This window comes from Sus scrofa, chromosome 13 (genome assembly GCF_054392235.1).
Source record: "Sus scrofa isolate SSC_HxYL_T2T_F1_AM1 chromosome 13, Sscrofa_HxYL_maternal_Yorkshire_Landrace_v2.0, whole genome shotgun sequence".
Taxonomy (NCBI): domain Eukaryota; kingdom Metazoa; phylum Chordata; class Mammalia; order Artiodactyla; family Suidae; genus Sus; species Sus scrofa.
The window spans coordinates 21,259,481-21,275,132 of NC_139395.1; the positions used below are offsets into that span (position 1 = coordinate 21,259,481).

General features: G+C 34.5%; 1 protein-coding gene across 7 annotated transcripts in view; it reads left to right on the top strand.

Moving 5' to 3' along the window:
- KCNH8 (potassium voltage-gated channel subfamily H member 8) overlaps positions 1-15,652 on the top strand; it is a 447,861-nt gene that overhangs the window by 396,446 nt on the left and 35,763 nt on the right. For 2 of the 7 annotated variants that reach the window (XR_014824095.1, XR_014824096.1), the window contains exon 16: positions 8,063-8,186. The exons of the other annotated variants lie outside the window; for them this stretch is intronic. The gene's annotated coding sequence lies outside the window, so the exon portion shown is untranslated. The remainder of the gene's footprint in view (positions 1-8,062; positions 8,187-15,652) is intronic. 7 annotated transcript variants of the gene reach the window in all.

Genomic DNA, 15,652 nt, shown 5'->3' on the forward strand with positions numbered 1-15,652 from the left:
TGGTCATTTGTATATGGCCAATATTCTTTGGAGAACTATCCATTCAGATGCTCCTATTGTAAAATTAGACTATTTATTATAGAGTTTTAAGTGTTCTTTCTATATTCAAGATAAGTTATGACGTACAGTTTTCTTCTCCCATTCTTTAAGTTGTCCTGCTATTTTATTAATATTCTTCTATGAGGTACAACAGTATTAATTTTTGTGATATCCAGTAAATCTGCTTTTTCTTTTATTCTTTGTGATTTTGAGGTCACATCTACTAAACCGCTGCCTATCCCAAGGTCATAAAGATTTCTCTGTTTTTTTCTAAGAGTTTTATAGTATGAGCTCCTACATTTAGGTCTTTTATCTATTTTTGAGTTAATTTTTATAAATGGCATGATATATGGGTCCAACCTTATTTAATTTTTTCATGTGGATGTCCAGTTGTCACACCATTTGTTAAAAACATTATTTTTTCTTCCCCATCGAATGGTCTTAGCATTCTTGTGAGACTCAACTCGCCATTTTCATGTGAGGGTTTATGTCTCAACTCTCAATTCTAGTCTGTTGATCTATGTGTCTATCCAAATCTTTTTAAATTTTTTTCAACAATATTTTGTAGTTTTCAGTGCACAAGTCTTTCACTTCCTTGGTTAAACTTATTCCTAAGAGTTCTATTATTTTTGATACTATTGTAAATGGAATTTTCTTAATTTGTTTTTGGATTATTCATTTATAATGCACAGAAGTACAACTGATTTTTGCATGATGATCTTGTATCTTGCAATGTTACCAAACTTTTTTTAAATAGGCCTAATATTTTTGAGGTAGATTCTTGGGGAATTTTTATATAAGATCATATCATCTAAAAGTAGAGATACTTTTATTTTTTTTCCTTTATAATTTAAATACCTTTTATTACCTTTACTTCCCTAATCACCTTGGCTAGAACAACATTGAATAGAAGTGGAAAGAAACATCCTTGTCTTATGCCTACTCTTGGGAAAGAAATCTTTCAGTCCTTTACCATTGAGTGTGGTGTTAACTGTGGTTTTTTTCATAAATTCTCTTTTTTGTGTGTGTTGAGGAAGTACCCTTATGTTCCTGGTTTGTTGAGTGGTTTTTATTACAAAAGACTGTTAATTTTTGTCAAGTGCTTTTCCTTGCATCAGTCAAGATAATATTGTGTTTGTTTTTGTCCTTTATATTATTAATATCGTGTATTGTGTTAATCAATGATTTGGGCAAATTAACCTTGCATTCCTAAAATAATTCTTACTGGTCATGGTGTATCTCTTTTATATATTGCTGGATTCAATTTACTAGTGTTTTCTTTTTTGCATGTGTATTTATAAATTATTAGTCTGCAGCTTTCTTTTCTTGGAATATTTTTATCTGACTTTTGTGTCAGAGTAATATTGGCCTCATAGAATTAGTTGAGAAGTGTTCCCTCTTCTTCTGTGTTTTGAAAGAGTTTGTGAAGAATTGCTACTAATACTACCTTAAAGATTTAGTATAATTCACCAGTGAAGCCATATGGTTCTAGGCTTTTCTTTGTGGAAAGTTTCTTGATAACCAATTTAATTACTTTTTATAGGCCTATTTAGACATTCTATTTCTTCTTGAGTCAGTTTTGATTATTTGTCTTTGTAGAAATTTGTCTAATTCATCTAAGTTATCTAATTTCTTTTCATTTCTTTAGTGTTGGTAGTAATATCTCTTCTCTCATTCCTGATTTTGGTAACTTGAGTCTTCTCTTCTTATTTAGGTGATGCTTTGTCAATTCTGGTGATATTTTCCAAAAAACAATGTTTTTCTTCATTTCTATTCTCTATCTCATTGTTTTAGTCTCTAATTTTTATTATTTCCTTATTTCTTTGAATTTAGTTTTCTCTTCTTTTTCCAGTGTCTTGCAGTAGAAGTAAGTTGTTGACTTTAGATCTTTCCTCTTTTTTCCTGATAGGCCTTACTATAAATTTCTCTCTAAACCCTGCTCTAGCTGCATTCCATAAACTTTAGTATGTTGTATCTTCATTTTCATTTATCTCAAATTATTTTCTAATTTTTCCTATGATTATCCTTTGACACATTTGTTATTTAGTAATGTGTGATTTAATGTCCACATATTTGAGAACTTCCAACTTTCTTTATTACTAATGTCCAGTCCCACTCCATTACAATTGGAGGATACAGTTCGTATGATTTTAATCCTGTTAAATTTATTTGGGTTTACTCAATGTCATAGCAAATGGTCTTACCTGAAGAATGTGTGCCTGAGAAGACTGTATTTTACTATTGTTGGATAAATATTCTATAGATATCTGTTTGGTCTATGATGATAGGTATGTCATTTTCAAGTTTTCTATTTCCTTTTTGATCTTCCCAGATGTTCTATTAATTATTAAAAATGAGATATTGCAATCTCCAACTATTATTATTGATTATCTTATTTCTCCCTTCAATTCTGACTTTTTTTTGCTTCATGTATTTAGGGCTCTGAAGTTATGTATATACACACAATTTTTATAATTTTCTGTACAGTTGACCACCTATGATTCCTTACAAAATGATTCCTTTTTATCTCTAGTAAAATTTTTAGGTCTATTTTGTTTGATATTACTATAGACTTTCCAGCTTTCTTATGGTTGCTATTTCCATATTTTTTCATCCTTATATTTTCAACCTACTTGTATCTTTGACTCTAAAGTGTGTCTTCTGTTGACAGCTCCTAGATGGATCTTGGGTCCCTGGTGGTCTAGTGGCTGGGATTTGGCACTTTCATAGATGAATCTTGATTTTTATTCAGTCTATGAAGATTTGACTTTTGATTAGCTTGCTTAATTCATTCATATTTAATATTATTGATATATTTAGATTTATGTCTTCTATTTTGCTTTTTATTTTTGTCTTGTCTCCTGTCTGCTGTTTTCACTTACTAATTGTGGACTTCTTATATTATCAAATATTCTTTTTTTCAAAACACTTATGATGGTTACTTAATAAGATAGTATTGCAAGGACCAAGGAGTAGATATGCCACACTTACTTTGTATAATTACAAAAGCATATATAATACTTGAACACTTTTACTCTTTTTCAGAAGATTTAAAATAAAACTTAGAGAATAATTCCTCTGTGGTTAAATTCATCTGGTATGTTTTACTTAAAATTAACTCATACTCTTAGAGAAGTACATTAGTCATTAGCATACTAAAGCTCTACGAATTTTTGCAGCAAAGAAAATAAATTGACTTCTTTTCAGCCTACATTGACTAAATGAGTTTGCTCATGAATCACTTCAATGAAAAAAATAATTGTTAACATCTTGTTTTCCATTAGCATACCTTGGAATAATATGGGAAGCACTGGGCTAAGGCAGAAGCCTCTTTCAGATGTTATCCAAAATTCTTGTCTTCCTTTTTTAGTTTATGCTATTCTGAGTTTGTTTTTCCCCTGTTTTAAATAGCAAGATTTATTCACTTTCTTATTTCAGGTCTCTTTTTAAGTTACCAGAAAATTGTTAATTTTTGCTTTTGCATTTGGTTAAGGGTCACTTCAGGTACAATCTTCACTAGTTGATTTCTGTGAAGATTTGTACTATTCATATGTTGCCTAAAATATGTGTGTCTTAGGTAACACTCTACAGAGAGTGAGAGAAAGAGACTTGTAAGGAATTGGCTTATGCAATTAAGGAGATTGAGGAGTCACAAGATCTGCAGTTGGCAAGCTGGAGACCCAAGAGAGCTGATGTTATAGTTCCAGGTTAAACCCAAAGGTTTGAAAACCAATAAAGTCAATAGTATAAGTCTATAAGTCTTGGTCCATTTTTCTTTCACATGATTGCTTTGGATATTTGGGATCTTTTGTGTTTCCATACAAATTTTAAATATTATGTTCTAGTTCCCTGAAGAATGTCCTTGGTAATTTGATAGAGATTGTATTGAATCTGTAGGTTGCCTTGGATAGTACAGTCATTTTGACAATATTGATTCGTCTAACCCAAAAAAGCATGATATATCTTTCCATCTGTTTGTGCCATCTTTGATTTATTTCATCAGTGTCTTATATTTTTCAGAGTACAGGTCTTTTGTCTCTTTAGGTAAGTTTATTCCCAAGCATATTATTCTTTTTTATGCAATGGTAAATGGGATTATTTCCCTAATTTCTCTGTCTGATCTTTCATTGTTATATAGAAATACAGTCGATTTCTGTGTACTAACGTTTTATCCTGCAACTTTACCAAATTCATTGATGAGATCTAACAGTTTTCTGGTAGTGTCTTCAGGTTTTTCTATACATAGTATCATGTTATCTTCAAACAGTGATAGTTTTACTTCTTCCTTTCCAACTTGGATTAGTCCAAAAGTTAACAGGCTCAAGACCCAAGAAGAGTCTATATTTCATTTGAGTCTGAAGGCCAGAGAAGTCTGATGTCCCAGATCAATAGTCAGGCAGGAAGAGTTCCCTTTTAGCCTTTTTGTTCTAATCAGGTTGTTAATTGATTGAATGAGACCCATATACTCTAGGGACAATCTGCTTTACTTAGTGTACCAATTTGAATGTTAATCTCATCCAGAAACTTCCTCAAAGATACACCCAGAATGTTTGACCAAATGCCTAGGCACCCCCATGGCTCAGTCAGGCTGACAAATAAAATTAACCCTTACATCCACCAAATACCTCTGTTTGTCAGTCCAGTGGCTTTCTTTCCTAAATCATTGGCCTGGTTCAATGTTTAAACTGATTTTTGGGAATAATCCTTTCCTGATGAGTTCATTTTTTTAGTATTCCCCCTTACCAAGATGTTATGATTCTTTTTATAAGACAAAAAATTAAACATTTTCTCAAACTACAGAATTTAGGAAGTTATTTTATTTTTACCTTTTACAACTTCATATATTGTAATTTATACATATGTATGATGAGAACTGAAATTTTTGAGAGACTGGTTCTATTCTTGACACCCACCTCTTTGCTGCGAATCTCACTCAGTGATCTGGAGCTATTTGTTTCATCAACACATTATCACACTATTAAGAGATATGAGAAGTCTATTCATGTCAACTTGGGTTTAGCATGTCAGAGTCCAAACTCTTGTTGCTATGGAGACCAGCAGAAAAGCATCTTCTCTTCAAACATGACTGTGTATGCATCACATTTCATAATTGGATCATAGATCATGTCCTTTGAATATAGATATTCTAGAAATGGAAAGATAACCCATGCTCTTGGATTGGAAGAATTAATAGCATTAAAATTGTCATACCACCCAAAGCAATCTACAGATTTAATGCAGTCTCTGTCAAATTCACCATGACATTTTTCACAGAACTAGAGTAGATAATCCTAAAATTTATATGGAACTATCAAGGACCCAGAACTGCCAAAACAATCCTGAAGAAAAAGAACAAAGCAGCAGGCATAACCCTCTCAGACTTCAGATAATACTACAAAGCTAGAGTAATCAAAACAATGTGGTAATGGCACAGAAACAGATATATGGATCAATGGAATAGACCAGAGAGGCCAGAAATAAACCCACGTGCCTACAGTCAAATAATTTTTGACAAAGGAGGCAAGAATATACAATAGGAAAAAGTCTCTTTAGCAAGTGGTGTTGGGAAAGTTGGGCAACTTAGAACACACCCTCACACCATACCCAAAAAAACCCTCAAAATGGCTTAAAGACTTAAATATAAGACATGACATCATAAAACCCCTGGAAGAGAACATAGGCAAAACATTCTTTGACATAAGTCATACCAGTGTTTTCTTAGGTTAGTCTCCAAGGCAATAGAAATAAAAGCAAAAATAAGCAAATGAGACCTAATCAAACTCATATAATTTTGCACAGCAAAGGAAACCATAAAAAAAAAATAGCTATTCCAGTTATCTTCCTTAGAACCACTATTTTCCTAAGGCTTTAAAGAATCATTTTGTGGTAGTGACCAAGACTGTAAGTCCAATTTCAAATTGTCTTTTGGAACATCAACATCTTTTAACTTCTTTCTTCATTTTCAACTTCCTCAATAATGGCTAGTAACTGTTTCTGAAATGTCAAAGAGCCCCACCATTGTCTGCTAGGCATTGTTATAGGGTAAAGTACAGTGAGGTAACAAACAAACTCCACATCTCATTAGCTCAAATTTATTTCCCTTTCAAGCAAAATGCCTAAAGCTAGTTAACAGGAGGGAACACCACTACCTGGAATGTCATTCATTAGCTATGTTCCATTTGAAGAGGGGAGCACAGGCAGTGATTTTGGCTCAAAAGATATGCACATAATTTCTGTTTACATTTCATTAACCAGAGATAATTCCATGGATACAGCTAATTCCAAGAGACAAAAAAAGTTTAATCTTCTGTGTGCCCCAGAAAAATAATGGAACACTAGATACTGGCAAGCACTAGTCATATCTACCATAGCACCCAAACGTTAATAGGAAAATTTTGTCTCCTCTTTCCTTTGGCTTAGGGTTAAATGCCAATAGATCCCCAATTAAATGTGTCATACAATATCTAAGTAAACAAATACAGGAAGTGAAGTGATTTCTGCTAAAAAACAGAGAGATCTTGATTCAACCCCTGGCCTGGAAACTTCCATATGCCACAGGTGCAACCCTAAAAAAAAAAAAAAGTAATAACAGAGGTTGTTCTATAATTAAGAATTGTTCTACTTAGACAAATAACAAGAACCTACTGTATAGCAAGGGAACCATATTCAATATCTTGTAATAACCTCTAGTGGAAAAGAACCTGAAAAAAGATTTTATATATACATATATACACATATATATCAGAATCACTTTGCAATATATCTGAAACTAACACAACATTGTAAATCAACTGTACTTCAGTTTTTAAAAAAGAGTTGCTTTACTGCTTTTCTAAATGACTATGAAAAATCAGGGTTTATTAGTAATTTGCATAAGGAAACCTACATGAGTAACACCCTATGGTGAAGTCATTCTTAATCAATTAATGTCATCATTATATCTTTCCATCAACAGTTGCTTCCACTGAAACAACTGCCAGACCATTCCAAGAGCTGACTATACACTCTTTTCTTCCTCATTATGATCATATGTAATTCTCAATCATAAATTTTCAAAATAAAGCTATAAGCAAAGCTGTATATTCACTTTTGACTTAGAAAAATGAAGTCCATTTAACTGCTGGAAAATCATTCTGCTTTTTTGTTTTTAATACATATGTACTATTCGTGTTAATGCTGCATTTTGTGGACACAGGTTTCTAAACTGGAATATATCCAACTAATGAATGGTTTGTAGGACACTTTTTGGTTATTTTCCAGTTCTCGAGCCTCTATGCATAGGCACATTTGTAGCTCTCATGAGAGTTTTACTGATAATAAATAAATGAATTAATGAAAATAAACTCTAAAGAATAGTGCAGATCTCTCAAAAGCAAAAAAAAAAAATGTCACTCAGAACTTTGGCCTGTGAAGTGTGGATTTTAAATGCATATAACTTTTGGAGATTAACTTTTTGTCCTCTTTGACTGGAATTACTTATGTATAGGCCTCATCTCATCTTTTTTTTTTAATCAAAGTATAGTTTATTTACAATATTGTGTCAATTTCTGCTGTATAGCATAGTGACCTGGACAGACAGACACACACACACACATATATATATATATATGCTCTTTTTCTATATTATCTTCCATCATGTTCTATCCCAAAAGATTGGATATAGTTCCATGTGCTGTACAGTAGGATCTCACTGCTTATCCATTCTAAATGTAATAGTTTGCATCTACCAACCCCAAACTCCCCGTCCATCCACTCCTCCCCCTCCCCCTTGGCAACCACAAGTCTATCCTCTATGTTTGTGAGTCTGTTTTGTAGATAGGTTCATTTGTGCCATCTTTGAAGAGGGGGACTAAATGGATATAATAATTGAGACCAATGCCACATTCCAAATAGGCAATACAAGCTGAGTTGTTTAAAAAGGGGTATTTACTAAGGAGCTATTAGAGTGTAGGGAAACCACAAAGGAGGGAACAGCCCTTCCTTCCCTGGGGCAATATCAGCAGAAATTCACTACCGCCCTTAGGTCCAAGGGGCCAGAGTGGAGAATGGTCACAGAATCTTGAGGCAGAGAAATCTTGGATGAAGAAGGCCACCTAACAGGAGCCATGATCTTTTGTTGTGACCTTCTGCCCACTTCAACCCTTCAGGTAAGCAGCCAGACGAATATACACCCTGACCTCCCTCTCCCACCTCCCTCTGATTTGCTGGTATTCGGCAGTGGACCAAACCCAGTCAGAAGCCAAAGAGCCAATGGGCCTCTTGATGGAATCATGCAGGCTAGTCTCCAGGGGCAGAGTCAGTTGGAAAGAGGATCTATTTTAGAAATAGAAATGGAAATATTTAGTAAAATGAGTTACTATATATACAAAAAAATATATAAAAATTCAAAGGAAATTAGTCAATTAGTTAATTATTCATTACTGGAAATTATCCACTTGGTGACAGCTAGTTATTAACTGACCACTAACTGATTTCAGAATAAGTGGTTATTTTTTAAAAATGGATATGCGTATTTAGCACCATACCTCCTAAAAATTTTGTAAGTTGACATAACCTTGCAAAAACATTTATCTCTGCCATCTTAATTCATCAATAGGAAAATAAAAGTATATGACTGATTCAGTCCAACAACTATGAGTAATATTGAAGTTTTTTGCTTTTTAGGATTTTTTTAGGATATTAGATTTTGAAGGGATTGCAGAGGCTTTTTCTTTCTTATCCTCACCATGGTACATGAATTTCCCCTTTTTTAAAAAATGAGAACACCGCAGATCTTTTAAAAGAGCTTCAATTCCTTCACCATTGATTCCTCCTCCAATATTCTATGAATTTCCTTGATTCTTCTATGATGAATCTAATTTCCTAAGTCCCTTTTTTGAACTTCAACACCTGCTTTCTAACCTTGCCACTCAGTATTTGTTTTTATGTAGTTTTATATTATTTTTATATGCGCATGTCTTCCTTCCCAAATAGAGTGCAAGGCTTGTGAGAACTTGGATTATATCTCCAAAAAAAGAAAAAAATTCTGTTAATAGCTTCAAAATTATATTATTCTTTATTATTAAAGTATTCAGACTTTACTGAGGTATAATAGAGAATGCCCTGTATCTCAAGTAACTCAGTGTTCAAGACTAGAAATTAAATATACATGACCTTGGGGAGGCTTGGATTTTTTATAGTGTTTTTGATTAGAGGACAATAACACACCTACAGAAATGAAAACCAGTACTCCCTATTCACTTGCACACAATTAGAAATAAACACAATATTCATAAATCAGTACTAAACTAGTCATTATACATAAATCAATTGATTTATACATAAGATCAATACTAAATTATTACAATTTCCTTTTTGTGCTTATATAACCACAGGGTAGAACAGAATTTGAAATAATTACTTGTTAAAAATAAAGAGTAAAAGAATTGTCCTGGAACAAATAACTAAGCAACCTCAGCTTGATACTATTGTAGTTTCACAATGTAGTAGAATCATGAAAGCTAAAATTAAGAGATACCTTGACATCTATTCTGACTTTTCACCCACTGTGGGAATTTTCGGTCTGAGGTTACTGGCAAGAAGTTATCTTACCTGAATATTTTCTGTAGTAAGAATCTCACCATGCTCTAAAGAAATCTTGAACAATGGTTGCCAAACCTGGTTATGCTTTCTGTTTTGTTTTGGTTTTGATTGTTTTTAGGGCTGTACCGGCGGCATATGGAGGTTCCCAGGCTAGGAGTCTAATTAGAGCTACAGCTCACAGCAACACCAGATCCTTAACCCACTGAGTGAGGCCAGGGATCAAACCTTCAACCTCATGTTTCCTAGTTGGATTCATTTCCACTGCGCCATGACAGGAACTCCTGGTTATGCTTTCAAATTCTCTGGGACTTTTTTACATAATTACAAATATTATAATAAGTTAATATATAGAATAATGAATAAACATTTTTAAAATAACCATTCATATAGCCAATCATAGACTGACTATTAGAACCTCTAGAGTTGGAGTTCCCGTCGTGGCGCAGTGGTTAACGAATCCTACTGGGAACCATGAGGTTGCGGGTTCGATCCCTGCCCTTGCTCAGTGGGTTGATGATCCAGCGTTGCCGTGGGCTGTGGTGTAGGTTGCAGACACGGCTCGGATCCCGCGTTGCTGTGGCTCTGGCGTAGGCTGGCAGCTACGGCTCCGATTCGACCCCTAGCCTGGGAACCTCCATATGCCACGGGAGCGGCCCAAGAAATGGCAAAAAGACAAAAAAAAAAAAAAAAAAAAAAAAAAAGAACCTCTAGAGTTGGCACTAGGCATCTCCATTTTTTTTTAATTCTCCAAATGCTCCTCATGACAGCAAACCATGCAAATAGTGACCTACCTCATTTCTGCTTTAACTACCAGAAACCTCTTCTATATATTTAGCTGATATAACTCTGTAAAGCTCGTTATTCAGTTTTCCTACTTCTGTTGCTCTTGAGTAGAACAGAAAAAGCTACCGAACTGTCCATTTTTAATGAAAACACTTTAAATTTTGAAGGTAGCTAATATCTCTCTTCCTCCTCATTCTGTAGCCTCTTTCACTCTTAAATAAAGGTTCTCTCTTACTTGAACTTTACTCATGTGATATGAGAACCAGATTCTTCATCATCATGATCAACGTCATTTGCCTCTGCCCCTTCTTCGGATCCAATTTCTCAGACAGTGACAGGTGACTTCGGTGTTCTTCCAGAACAGGGGTTGTTGTCTGTCATGATGTTTCAGCTTATGAAAGCACCTCGAGGTCTTGCATTCCTTCTCTCTGTTCAGAAAGCTGTTTCCCAAAATATATGTGTAGGTGGCTCTCTTCTCTCTTCAAATCTGTACTCAAAAGTCAACTTCTCAGTAAGCCCTTCCTTGACTACCCTTTTGAAAATAGCCGCCCCACCTCCCCAAATTTACTTCCAAGTTTCTTTTCCCCCATAACCCTGTCAAACCTCTATTATACTACATATTTTATTTATTTACATTTTCATTGTCTTTATCACCCCATTAGAAAGTCAGTTCTAGGAGGACAAGAACCTTTATCGCTTTTGCCTTAGCTTTCAGTTGGTACATGGTAGACACATAGTAATGGCTGATGAATGAATAAAAGATGCTTGGATTATGCATCATGTCCATCTTAATGATCAGGCATTAGGGCATTGAATAGAAAATGGGATTTCAGTTTTGAGTTTGAAGAGACTTTACACACAAGAGCTGCTCCTATTGCAGGTGAATAATCTGAGGTCCAGAGATAATCACATTCACAGCAAATGACACAGAAAGGCCTGGAAACAAGAATTAAGTCCTAGCACACTAGGGCTAGCTTTCCAAGCATACTATCTTTGCTGTGTATCGAAAATATTTCCTCTCTGAAAGATTAGAAGCCCACATTTACTTTAGTCTTTGATTCCTTAAATTGGTCATATGTGTACTTAAGGTTAAGATGATTAAATCGCATACCGATCATTTTAGGTTAGGATATTTTTAGAAAGAGCTTTTCAAAAAAGCCTTATAAACTATACTATATGTTTATTTAGGGGAAGTTATCTATTTCCCATCTATGTTTTCCCATAAGTGTCCCATGGATGATTCAATTTTCAAATCTTAAAAACAAAGGAGTGCATTTTAAAGCAAATAAAATGGTAAAAGTGTTGAGATATGGGATTGTAGGGAATCCACTGGTAATTTTCTGACATTTTCAATGTAATTTTTAAAAAATCAAATTGGATCATTTGTAAAAGATACTGTTATTACAGCTCTGTGCTGACATCAGTTGATGATTTGCAAGTTCATTTTCTAAACTGAATCTCCTCAGCCTTGGAGTTTCTGCATTTATTAAAGAATTTATTAGGGAAATAGGATTTTCATTTAAAACTCCAGTATCACAAAAGCTTGGTTGGAGCAGGTGCCAGCCAGTGATTAAAAGTCCCTTTCTAGACCCTGATACCCCCTGTAGACACCATGGCTCCTTAAAGGATTCTGCTGGACCTTGCTGGGTCGGTCTCTCTCACTGTGATGTTCATTGCTCAGCTGCTATGAGAATGGAGGAAGTCTCCGCATTAATTCAGTAAGAATCTAACCTCTTGGTAGGTTTTTTTGGATGTTGATTGGCAGTGGTTAAATATGGGTCATTGAAATGTACAATAACCAAAGATTAAAAAGTAATGATTGATGAAACTCGGGGTTTTTTTAATGTAAAATATTTAGGTATCTACAATTAAAGGTATAGGAGTTCCCGTCATGGCTCAGTGGTTCATGAACCCGACTGGTATCCATGAGGATGCAGTTCAATTCCTTGCTCAGTGGGTTGGGGATCCAGCGTTGCCGTGAGCCGTGGTGGAGGACACAGATGCGGCTCAGATCCCACATTGCTGTGTCTGTGGCGTAGGCTGGAAGCTAAACTCCGATTTGACCTCTAGCCTGGGAATCTCCATATGCCACAGGTGCAGCCCTAAAATGACAAAAGAAAAAAAATTAAAGGCATAGAGATATTGCTATAAAAATAAGACTTTTGTGTGCATACTGAATATTTTGTTTTTCCTTTTTAACCATGAGCTATTTTAAACATATAGAATTTTATATAGTAAAAGATATCCAAATAATTATCATTCATATTAGGTAAGTAATAACATGTTCCCATGTTTCAGATATTGTGCTTTAATGAAATTTAAAATTTTATATCTTTTAAAGCTCTTCTTTCTTATTTCATGAAATGATAGAATTTAAGGATTAGAAATAATCAAGAAAAAATTAGAAGTGAGAAAAAGATCATGATAGAAATTGACTAAATTAGAAGCAACACAAAAGCAAATAAATTTGTGAAAAGAGATGGTGAAAAAAAGGGAAAACTTAAAGCATCTACCTAGCTGAAATTGTTTAAAAAGAATTTTAGGGAAAGTGACAAATATTAAAGATACACAAAGAAGATCTAACATACAAAAAATACAAATCTCTGAAGAAGAAAGCCAAGTTTAGGCATCCTATACTAACAAACAGTAAAACTGACAAAATCCCCTGAATTTTTTATGTGAAACTACATATTGAAATTACATACTATATAGTGAAATTACTCCACTTTACAGAAGAAGGAAAATACCATATGATATGACATATGCGGAATCTAAAATATGATACAATTGAACTTATCTACAAAACAGAGTCACGGACACAGAGAACAGACTTGTGGTTGCCAGGGAGGGGGCCTGAGGATTGGGAGTTTGGGATGAGCAGATGCAAACTGTTGCATATAGAGTGGATAAATGACAAGATCCTACCATATAGCACAGGAAGCTATTTCAGTGTCCTGTGATAAACCATCATGGAAAAAAATATGAAAAAGAATATATATGAATACATATTTTACATATTTATAAATATAGAACTGAATCATTTTGCTGTACAGCATAAAATAACAACATTTTAAATCAACTATGTTTCAAATAAAATAATAAAAATTTTTAAAAAGAAATTACTAGCCTTTAAGAAAAAAAAATCCTTTGGGCATCTATCCAAAAAAGATCTTAGAAAGGACTTGCAAGAGGACAATTCAGACTATCATTAGACCTTTAGACAGTAATGCTTTATGCAAGAGGGTGAAATAACATACAAAATATATGATTCTTAAGAAAATAATATGTAAACTAAGGTTTTATATTCAGCAAAAATGACAATCAAATATCAAACTGTTATCAATAGAAAAGAACTCAGAGCATATTATTCCAATATACATTTCTTGAAAAATGTACTAGAGAACAAGATTCAGAAAGCCAAGATGACTTGGAAAAAAATTTTCATAAAATCAACAAATTCACGAACATTAAATATGTATGCTAATTTTATCACCAAATCTAAATCAAAGTTAAATGGGAGAGAGTATAAGTTGTCAAGGCCCATATGCCCTGACAATGTAAATATAGCAGAACCATAAAAAAATGGAGTAATGCGAGAATAACAGAATATGCTAAAAAAAATCTTTTAACTCTTTTCAATAATAATTTGTATTGATCTGCTGAGACTGTTATATGACTAATGAGAAGGTGAAGCAAATGCATGTGAGCAGACCTCAGAGACATTGCAGGTTTCTGGTTCCAGACCACTGCAGTAAAGCAAATATCACAATAAAGTGAGTCACACAAATTCTTTGGGTTCCCATATAAAAGCTATGTTACACTATACTGTAGTCCACTAAGTGTGCAATAGCAATATGTCTAAAAAAAAATGTACATCCCCTAAGTTTTAAAAATACTTTATTGCTAAAAAACAATAACTCCCATGTGACAATGCAGGGTTACCACAAACCTTCAACTTGTTTAAAAAAAAAATCTGTGATGCAGCATAAAGCAGAATGCAATAAAATGATGTATGCCTGTAACCATGGCATATGCTAATTCAATCATCCTCTGCACCTCAATAACCAGAATTCACAGTGCAGAATAAAGAATATATAAACACACTTTAGAAAGTGTTAAGTAAAAACCCTATAGTCCTGAAATGGAATTATAAATACTGGTGTGAACCAATGTAGTATCATATACTGCACATATCTCCAAGCTCTTTTAACAGAAAAAGGAATAAAAACAATGACCAGCCCAATCACAGTGAATTCTTCTGTGCCTATATGATGGTCTTGAAATACAATTTCCCATTAAAAGAAACTAGAGTTTCTTATTTCCAGGGTGTTCCCAGTTCTGGGGCATGAAATATACATGCTGAGTCTGGAACACCTTGGTCTTCAAAACACAGCAGGAAAGCTATCAAACACTATTAGAATGATGTCCGAAAAAACCTCAGGAGCCAATAGGAAGAGTCTCCCAGTAGTCAAAGATGGTATAATTTGAAGTTCAGTAAAGACAAGAAATGCAATGGATTAAAACATATCAAATAGATAATAAACAGTCATGCTTGAATTTCCCTCCTCTGATAGTCCTACTGAATGTACATCTGGGAGAAATACAGAAACTAGCCAGTAATGCCTACACACCAGGTGAAAAAATGCCACATGGAAATTAGGTAGGAAATGCTGAGACACACTTTTGCTATGAATCCCATCCCTGGTATAGCACCATACAATCGGGAGGGACCCCCCAACTCCCAGCTTCTCCCTGAGACTGAAGGGTTTGGACTGTGCTTCTGGTGCTCCCAACTTTTAAGGCTCCTACCTGAGGGATGGCCTCCCAAATACCTAGCTCTGTTCACAAGCCCCACAGGACTATAGCAATTTTCAGAGGGTCCAGGAGTACCTCCTTGGCTGTATACCCAGGCTCAGCAGAAATGCCCATCTCTCAGTATCTCTTAGGAAGGGATTTGACTGCAGACTTCCTCAGTGGCTGCCTGAGTGTCCAGCTTCTAACGAGCCTGCATCTAGGTGCTCAGTGATATCCTTTGCTTTGAAACACTGACAGGTCTTCACACATTCTCAACCTCAGGGAGCTACTAAAGAACACAGACCCTAAACCCTCAAGATGCCACCCCCAAGCTGTTAGAACTAATAAACGAATTCAGTAAAGTTGCAAGATACAAAAATCCACAGCACTCTATACACTAACAATAAACTATGAGAAAGAGAGTTTAAGAAAACCCCACTTAACAATAGCATCA